Below are 7,753 nucleotides of genomic sequence, written 5' to 3' on the forward strand. Positions count from 1 at the left end.
AATACATAATAATGTCTGTTAACTATACATAGTTACTATAGTCTAAACTTCAAATAAACGTGTGAAAGAAAAAAATCCAAACCCTAAAATTTCTGATTTTTGAAAGGCTTTTCTACCCTCAAATAAATTTCCCCAAGAAGAGATATTTAAAATACTACGTAACCTAAGGTGGAAATACTAAATACTCTAAGACAGAGTACAATTTAGGATTAACTTTAAAAAACATTTATCCTGCTTCTCCCTCTCCCTCTTTCTGCTCATAATTTTCTCTCCATTTTAATGCAGGTTTACACTTATTAACACACATGCCTTCTCTCCAAAGAAACTTTATTTTCTGCTTAGAAAATTTTCAGATTCCTTACACATCCCCTTAATTTCCCGTAAGGATCTACTATTAATACTTCAAACTCTAGAGGGGGGAAATGAGTATTAATTATGCTGTTTCCACTCCCTGCCTGAATTTTTTTCTCCAGACCTGTTTTCTAATTCTTCCCTCCATATGATTCCACCATTCCCCACTTAGCTTTTTTTTTTTTTTTTTAACAAACCAAGATTTTCCCAGCATTCTTCTCCCCAACATTTGAGGGCTTTTTTTTTTTTTTTTTTTAACAAACCAAGATTTTCCCAGCATTCTTCTCCCCAACATTTGAGGGCATATTCTGATTTTGTTTTTACGTTTTGATGCGTAATCACAGTCTAGCTAAGGTTACCTTTCTATACTCCAAACATAAACAATTTTCACCCCCCACTAGGGACCTGTGGAATTTCATTTGCCAGACCCTGGCAATTTCTCGTTCTTCACCAGGGCATCCCATTTAGGATTCTCATACAGATGAATAAAGCTGGAGAGCGCAGATGAGTTAGAACCACAAGAAAGGATGCCAGCCACAGACACCACCCCTCACATCACTGGAAGTATCTTGCTCAGAACTGACATTGGTGCTTCAGAGAAACATGGAACTCAAACAATCCATACGCACAGACACTAAAAAATACCGTTTCCTAATGTCACTCTTGGTGACCTTTGATTTCCTAAGCTGTTTTTTCCCTGCCAAAGGATGTGACGTTTGTGGTACCAACAATTTGGAAGTGCCAAGCAGAGGTTTCTTTTAAGGGTAGAAGAGTTTGCCACGCACAGGCCCAACCAATTTCTAGGACAGAAGCAGCATGTTCTACTAAGTCTCCACCCAGACTAAAAGCTTGAGTTCTGTCCTTTTGCCTTGTAAATGTTCCTGAGAGACTATAACTCCACTGTGCCTCAATTTCCTCGTCTCTAACTTTATTCCATCACCCAGCACAACAAGCAGACACTGAAGTGGGAGCAGCCAGTGGAGACTGAATCAAAAGGCAAAATGAAAACAGCCCTAAACCAAGATGGATTTATTTCCTCAGCTCCACCCATTTCCCCAAGCCTTTCTTTCAGCCACAGAGGTGGCTGTGCTATTAGGCAAGGTCGAGCCGTCCAATATGGAGAACCCCCAATATCCCCAAACCTTACAGCAGCGCAGACAATAATATGGGAAGAAATAAGTGCAATGTTTTTCTTCTTTAATAAAAAAAAAAATTGCCAAACTAAAAGCCTCTTAATAAAATACTTACAGACATGGTAGGTAAACGCTTTTTATAAAGAATAATACGCAAGTGGGTACAGAGCCACACAAATCTTATCTTTGCTTCACCCTCAGTGACACTGGCTTCTTTTTCTCCACGTTAACAGACAGGAGATGCAGATTTCCACACGAGTCCCCATTCCGCACAACCCAATGCTATTGTAACTGGGGAGCGAGCACAGTGGGGAACCTTTCAATCTTCGGAAAGACTCCCTCCAACCCCACCCTGGCTCTGGGAATTTGTAAAGGAAACTTAGCAAAGCATTTTTAGTGTTCTGAAAGAGGATATCTGTCCCCTCCCCTGCTCAGAATTCCATGCCAAATTAACCTCATTAGTTCCTATTGAGAAACTAATGATTAGTTCCCATTAAAAAGAAAGCACTAAGCATAAACTTAGTTAAAAGTGATTATTTAAAATGCCAAGATATATTCATCCTAAACAGTAACAGATTAACAGAAACTGCTTACCAGGTTCAATACCAGCTGCAAATGGAGTCTTCATTTGCTGGATTCTTCAATGCTGCCAAACTCTCCCCCAAACTGCCTTTCCATTTAAGGAAACCAAGTTCCTGGAAATAATAAAATAAGAGTTTTCCTTATCATCAACTTTTAAACATTAACTACAAGTCCAATCTAAAACTGTTTTGCATAAAATTAGATTCTCTCTCTCTCTTTTTCTTTTTCTTTTCCTCCCTCCATCTTTCTCTCTCTCTTTTAATTGATTTGGGAAAATTCACTGCCTTCCCTACTCTACTCTGCTACCTAGGCATCACTCTAAAACTGAAGGAACTTTGCTTTCCCTACATCCTTACTTGAAATCCCTCTTCAAACACAACACAAACCTCCCTGGTTTCACTGTACTGAATTCCTGGCCAAATTTCACCAAACTCTATCTTCACAGCAAAGTAAAATGGAAAATGAGGGGGTTGTACCAGACAATCTCCAAGGCCCCATTTAGCACAAACATTCTATATGTGTCTATGATGATCCAGAGAAACTGGAATATCTCCACATAAGCACCCAAATTTGGACCTCATTTCTATATGTGTTACTGCTGTCTCTCTCAGTCTGCTTTCCCTCCCCCTCCCAAACACTGATGACTTAGCAGAACGTTCACTGAAAATCTGCATTCTGACTAATGCCACAGAGTCCAGACCTACCAGTGACTCTGCCAGAGAACCCTCAAGTGCACAGGGGGCTATGGGTCAATTTTGCTGATTATTATTCATTGGCTTGCCTCATGTTAACCTCCTAAATAGAACCCCCTCCCCAGCCTTAATGGTATTCACATATTACTTTTTCTCTTACACATTATTTAAATTTTACAGCTTTAAAGACAACCTGAAAAATATATGCACCTATGCAATTCATGAACACTACGTTTCTGTGAATGTTTTGCTGAATTACAATCTAACACATACTTTTCTTCACTCTGCTTCTTCAACCTAATTCATTTCTTTCTCTAAGAAGCCATTCTGTATCACTAATGATCCTAACAACATTCTTTCCATCAAGACCAATATTACCACCAGCGCCTCTTTCTGACCCAATTGAGGAAGGTCTTAATACTACTGTAATACATTCTTTTAAGAAAAAAAGTAGTGTCTACTTATCCAACCATTACTATCATCATCCTCATCCTCATCATTAGCTGTGATAACATTTACTGAGAGCTTCGTAGGTGATGGGCACAGTTCTAAGCACTGCACATTTAATCCTAACAACCTTATAATGCAGATTCTGTTATTATCCCCATTTTACAGATGAGAAAATTGAGGCAAACAAAGGTCAAGCCATTTGCCCAAGGTGTATTCCTAAGGAGTGAAAGATCCAAGTTTGAAAGCCACACATTTTGGGTAGAGAGCTTGCACCCTTAACCACCAGGTTGCACTGCCTCCCAGATTAAAAGATTTCCATGGCCTGCCACCTCTAAAATTCTCTGAATTCCCAGCACTTGATTATCTCAGAATATTTAGTCTCCTAATTGTTGAATTAGGTATAATAAGAATATTTATATAGAGTAGTTGTGAGGATTAAACAAATTTAACGTAAAGGATTCAAAACAGTGCCTGGCACAGAGTAAAAAGTTTGAAGAAATATTAGCAATTATAATTTAATGAAAGTCTCTCAATTTACAGATGAAGACACTGAGGTCAGTCCTTAGCTAGTGAAAAAACTAGGACTGCAACCCAAAAGTAGTACACCCTACTTATTTTTTAAAATATTATCCATTAATGCAATAGTATCTTCAGAGATACCCTTAAATTTTAAGACATTAAAATATCCTGCGTCTCATGTTTCTTAGTCCAGGACTTTATCTATTGAAATATGTTCCTTCTTCCCTTGCTAAAAGGCAAATTCCAAGGAATCAAGGACTGTCGATTCACTTGTCCTTTCCTCCTAGGATCCAGCCCATCTTTGCTACCAGTAAATCCACAGCGTCCAACAGTTTTGGAAGAGCAAGCTTACCAAAGGCTTCGGATCTAGTAAAATCACCTCCATGCTGAGTATAGGTTTAAAGTCTTTCCAAATGGGGATTTTGATTTGGAAAAATGAGCCCATTTTATATTTATTAATTAAAAAACAAATAGATGTCCAGAAGGAAAGGTCTCCTTCCCTATATAAACAAAAGTGGGGTTTAAAAGGGTTGTGCAGGTAATAGGTTTATTTATATATTTTTTTAATAGACCAGTTTTATGTATATATATTTTTAATATAGTAGATTTGGGCATGAATTTCTATACAGCAAGGAACCAAAGGACCTAAAGTCAATGCAATTGGAGCTGGGCTTCGTACCCCGGAATATTGCATAGAAAATATCCCTGAGGTATATTTTCCTTCTGTATCCCCGTGGCAATAAATAAATACACACACATTTTATAATAAACAAGTGCTATACTAATATATCAAAAAAGTATTACATTACTTGGGTAGAACAGAACTACTGTAGTAATAACCATTCAAAAGACAAAAGCATTTTTAAGAAGCATGTTAATCTGGTAATTCCAAAGGTGATTTAAAGCAAATCATCTCAATATAGTTATGTTTTCATAACTTACATCATTACGTGCAGATTTCAGTTAGCTTATACCATGTTACTACTACCGTAAGTTCCCATCCATGAACTCAAGGTCCTCAAACTCTTTTGTATTGCGGCCATCTTCGAGGAACTTTCCCACTAGCCTTGGGGTCAGAACCCCGAACATTTCAGCATTTAGCTCAGGTAAATAATGATTATATCTTCATTTTTTATGTCTGCTGTGCTTTTCTTACAGATTTAATTCTAGAATTTAAAATGCACTTTAAAAATAAAACAAATAGTACTTTTTGCACAGGATATTCATTTTATACTAGCTTACGTGTTACCAGCTATACTCTAAGAATTAAAGCCCCACCTCAGAACACTGAGTTTGCCTATCAGTCCGGAGAAATTTTAAATCCATGCTCCCCTCTCGTGCATGCACATAAAATACTATCTCAATAAGATTTTATCTTATTATTATGTGTGGTATTTTTAACATTAAAATATTGGATCCCAAGGGTATTTTTTTACTAGTATTATGGAAATTTTCAAACAAAGAAAAGTAGCAAGAATATAAGTACCCATGCATGCATCATCTCTACTTAATAGTTATTAATATTTTGTCATATTTTCATCTCTCTCTTTTCTTTTCCTTTGCTGAAGTACTTTAAAGGAAATTACAGACAGTCCCAAATACTTCACTTTGCACATCTAAAAAATAAGGACATTTTCCTATATAACCTCAGGCCATTATCACACTCACAAAATTAACAATAATTCTCTAATACCCAGGGCATATCCTAATTTTTTTACTTGGAATCTAATTTTCTTGACAATATACTGAAGTCTTTATTCTGTCATCAGTGACAGTTCACAGGTATTCTTAAATAGAAGCCACCTCTAAAGTGGCTAATTCCAGCCACTTCTGCTAAGGAATCAACGCCCCACTGAAATGCTCCATGCCCATTTTCTGTTGGACCACCACGCATCATCCAGTCTTGCGCTTATGCCTGTTGGGGATGTCACTTTAAATCAAACATGGATGAGAATTGGGTAAAAGATCCTGGGGGATTTCAAATAGATATTTTCCCTCAATAATTAGTATGCATCGGGGAGCAAAGAGAGTGGGAAAGGGGGACCAGAGAACCTAAATATAGTCACATAGTTTAAAATGGCGTGGTTTTGCCTAATAGCTCAGTACTGGTCTTTGTAATCCAGTCTACACTGGATGAAAAGGTGGTAATTTTCTACAGAGTCAAATTCACTGAGGCTCAGAGAAAAAAATTCACTTTTCCTTTAGTCATTTAGTTAATTCAGAAAAAATAGAATTATGTAGTTTTGGGGGATGGATCATTGGGATTTTTCTAGGAGTGAGGAATAAAGAAAGAGGTGTTGGTGGGAGAAGGAATAGAGCTCAACCTGACATATATTTTAAGCCATGCTTAGCCATTGAGACCAGGGTAAAAGGTATCTCTTGTCCTTTTGTAAGAATGGCTCAGAAGAACAGGGTAAACAGCTAACCTAACGAAGATCATCTTTTCTCTTCAATTCCATCTGTAAACTACTGTACTTTTTTTTTTAAAAGAAATACTAAGGACTCTTATATATGATTCTTTCAAAAACTGATGCAAACAAGAGAAGATGGCCAAAGGTTTTATAATCTCTGACACCTAAAGCTGCCTTGGTGACGATTCTTCCATGCCATTTAGGGTGAAAACACTGTTTGGAACAGCTAAACAACATTCTTTTTCCACCTCTACCTTCAGTCATTCCCCTTCTCCCAGAATCCATAAGGCCACCTTAAAAATGTGTGCTATGTTGTTGTTTTCAAATTGTGATTTGGTTGATTCCCATATGACTGAGCTACTTAAGGAAACACAAATTTTAATTTCCCCCCAACTAAAACTGTATGGGGAAAAGATAAAGATACCCTCTCTTTCCATTATAACCAAAGCATAGCATAGTATGCTTTTCTCTATTTTTTTGTTGTTTAATAAGAGAACTATAACAAAAGTATGAAGTGGAGAATATTTATGGGTAGTATTAGAATTGAATGAGGCATGCCCATCAACTCTCAGATGTAAGCCACTCCCTTACAAACCTCATTCTAAAAGATACGCCAACATGCTCAGATGTACATTTACAAAAATATAAGTGTAGAATGTTTAAGTTTCTACATATGATAATTTATCTACAAAAATAGTATGTAGAATCAAAGCGAACTGCTTCCAAAATGGGACCAAAACCCAGCGTGGGTAACTAGAATCCAAAAACAGTTCTCAATATTTTCCTTTAGTCACCAAGAACTTTCCAGAAAAATCAATAAATAAGTTAGTTTGTTGGCTTACCTCCCCTTACCCCTCTCCCGAATAAATCCTTTAAAGCAAGAAAAATGGCAAATATGCAAGTAGCAAAGAAGAGCCATACAGAGTCTGTGGTGATCTAAAAACTAGGAAATCCACCCCTGACCAAGAACTTTGGCTGCAGAGTCACCCATCTATGAGCAGATGGACAGACAGACTGTGCACACATTCTCACATGTGGTGGTCACACCTACTGATACTGTCCCGCCATCGTTCAATGGGATGCTTCAAGAATTAACCTCAGAACACACACACACACACACACACACACACACACACACACACACACACACACACACACACACACCAGAAAGCTTTAAATGCCTTGCAGGAAAGGGACCTTTTTTCCTCTAAAAAGTTTCTTTTAAAATGAAGATTACAGTGTAAGCTGTGCTATTCCACCCTTTCCGGGCATTCCACTGTCCAAGAAACAGAATGTCAGTAGCACCACTTACTTATTTAGTCAATACGTGCTGATTAGCTCTACATGCCTATCACTAGAAACGTTGGTGTTAAAGTTAGAAGGGTCCACAGAGGTTATCTAATTCAATTTGTTTACTCCCGAGATGAATACAAGAGTGGTAAAATGACTTACCAAGGCCATGTGGATTGCTGAATTGTTCATCTTATAAAATAGATGACAAAGAGGGAGCTGCCAAATGGTAAGCCAGGGTCGTGGTAAAGAATAATCACCAAAACCCAAAGACGAAGGACTGTACCTTCCGACAGCTTTTCGGAAGAAGAAAAAGATTCTGGCC

This window comes from Propithecus coquereli, unplaced genomic scaffold (assembly GCF_000956105.1).
Source record: "Propithecus coquereli isolate 6110/MARCELLA unplaced genomic scaffold, Pcoq_1.0 Scaffold470, whole genome shotgun sequence".
Lineage (NCBI taxonomy): Eukaryota > Metazoa > Chordata > Mammalia > Primates > Indriidae > Propithecus > Propithecus coquereli.